This window comes from Myodes glareolus, chromosome 26 (genome assembly GCF_982192425.1).
Source record: "Myodes glareolus chromosome 26, mMyoGla1.1, whole genome shotgun sequence".
Lineage (NCBI taxonomy): Eukaryota > Metazoa > Chordata > Mammalia > Rodentia > Cricetidae > Myodes > Myodes glareolus.
In genome coordinates this window covers 43,297,908-43,300,440 of record NC_142051.1, presented here as the reverse complement: position 1 = coordinate 43,300,440, position 2,533 = coordinate 43,297,908, and the positions used below count along the sequence as shown (strand labels likewise).

Genomic DNA, 2,533 nt, shown 5'->3' with positions numbered 1-2,533 from the left:
AGTTTGACAAGACAGAAATCACTTTATATGGATTCCCTAAAACTGGGGACTGTGGTGTGGAAGTCTCCAAGCTTGGAGACCTTCAGCATAGGCAGAAAACAGCTGGGAGAAGGAGCAGACAGCAGCAGGCTGTGGGTGCCTTTGCTGAGGACCTGGCTGGACAGGGAAGAGGCCAGTGAGTTGACCTCTTCAAGCTGGTGCATGCTGACTAGGAGCAAGAACATCCCACTGTCGGCCCAAGCCCAAACACTCGCGTTTGGATTTTACTGAACTACTTCAATCCCAAGGATTCTTTACATTCCCAAGAAAGAGAGAAATGCCCCTTTCTCCTCTGTCCCCTAAGAGAACATGACTCACTATGCATGGGTTTTCTGCCAGACATGGCAGGTGGAGAACAAAGTCAGATTTATTTGTCTTGGAAAAATAAGGATGGTGTGAGGTTGCTCACACCAAGTGTCTCAGAGTGGATCCACACAGGTCCCAGCTGCTCCTGGGGAATTTTGTCCCAACCCCCCTCAGAAGACCTTGGGCTTTGTAGATCTCTTTTCCATCTAAGAACCATCACCGGCTCAGTGTCGATGAAGGCAAAAGGCATCTGGCAAGGACACAGTAATTAACTCAGAGTGTGCCTTCAAGACAATCAGAATAATTTATGTTTCTCCAGCACCCGCCATCCTCACATTGGGCCTCCAGATTGTATGGCTATGACTCACCTCTCTGCTGCTGGAGGGTGGCTCTGAGCTGGCCTCAGACTGAAGTCTAGGCAGAACACTTTTTAAAATAATAATAAAGTGTAAAAAAAAAACACTCAGCTAATTACAAGTGAAACGCTCCCTGTCACGCACAGGCCGACTGACGTCATGCCTGGGCTGCAGAAATGTGATAAAATTCCCAAGTTGGTCCTTACATATTTTAAAGTCAGATGGCTCCACTATGATCCCACAACCTTGTATCCCAGCCAACATTTAAAATATGACCTAAGACGGGGCTGGTGACAGAGTAGCCGTGTTGGGGGGATTTCATCTGAAGTCAGCTTTCCTATGAGGTCTTATCCTTTTTGGGGCGCCATGGCGAGGTCACCTGATGGCTCCACTGAGGCACCGCACTTCCTCAGGGATAAGACGTGATCATTGCATTGCCAAAAGCTCTCCTATCTGTCCTAGACACTTGACCTCTGGCCAACTTTACTACCACACTGTTATTCAATCACCAAATGTCTGCTCGGAGACATGGTACCACAGTGGCTATGATTGTAATGTTTATATTAAGAAACAATATAGGTTTGAATTTCTTGCCTCTCCAGGACTAGCTACATGAACTCTGGTTTCATTCCTTCATCAGCAAAGGGGAAAAAGTAAAGCAACCCCCGTGTGGGGCTTGGAGTGCCCCCCTGATACATGAAGACATCACACATTCACAAAGGCAACTAACTAAATTGGGCTCTAGTGGCAACCCCAACTATCTTCCACATGAGAAGACCCAAATGAGACTCTTCTACATCTAAATGGGACTGGGTTGCTTGCCTTGTAATCACAAGAACCCAAGTTTGCTTTCCCAGAACTCACATTAAGAAGCTTGGCCTGATGGTGGACAGTTCTAATCCCAGCATTGAAGAGATGGAGACAGGCAAGTCCCTGAGGTTTGATAGACAGTCAATCTAGTCTACTTGGCAACCCCTGGGTACTAAAAAGAGAGAGAAAAACTCTGTCAAAAAAAAATAAAAAGAAAAACATAATGGTGGTACCTAAGGAAGACATTCTCTGATGTCTTCATGTCACATGGTTCTCTGATGCCTTCACGTCACATGGTTCTATGATGTCTTCACATCACATGGTTCTATGATATCTTCATGTCACATGATTCTATGATGTCTTCATGTCACAATGATTCTATAATGTCTTCATGTCACAATGGTTCTATGATGTTGATCCTATAACTCCCCAAAACAGCACCACCAGTTAGGGACCAGATGCTCAAACTCATGAGCCCGTGGAGGGCATTTCATAGTCAAGCCATAACAACATGCCTACAGGTCAGAATGGAGCAGTAGTGTCTTCTCACATGCCTGTTACTCCTGTACTGACTAGACCCATGACACATTCCTCTTGATTGCTCAGTTACTGAGTCTTTCTGGAACCTTGATCCCAGCTCTCCTCAGACAAGGTTGTCCTTCCTTCTTCATTCACCCGTCCCACTTTGGTATTCTTTCCATCCTGTCCCTATGGATAGACAGTGACACACACCCACACCTCTCAACTGTCACAGCGCCAGCAAACCTCAGCAAGTCATCCAGACCATGCCAGCATTGTATCCAGTTGACGGTACAACAATCTCTCTTTTCTTGGTGTGTGATCTTTCTGCATCATGGAAGGACAAGAGCGTAGATTTGGGTTGGGACACTGCTGGGTAAATCCTGTCTGGTGTGACACAGATGTTGACTTTAGATCTAGTTTCCTAAGGGTACAGTCTGAGGTGTGAGGACTGAGTGTGCGTGAATTACAATAGCATCAAGGACAAATGCAAAGGGAAGGAA

General features: G+C 46.0%; 1 long non-coding RNA gene across 1 annotated transcript; it reads right to left on the bottom strand.

Moving 5' to 3' along the window:
* Positions 1–255: 255 nt before the first annotated feature.
* On the bottom strand, positions 256–1,991 carry LOC125390036 (uncharacterized). Its single transcript, XR_007228617.3, has 3 exons — positions 1,566–1,991; positions 714–771; positions 256–595 (listed from the first exon to the last, which is right to left on the bottom strand). It is a non-coding gene; the product is annotated as an uncharacterized LOC125390036 (long non-coding RNA).
* Between the last annotated feature and the right edge of the window lie 542 nt (positions 1,992–2,533).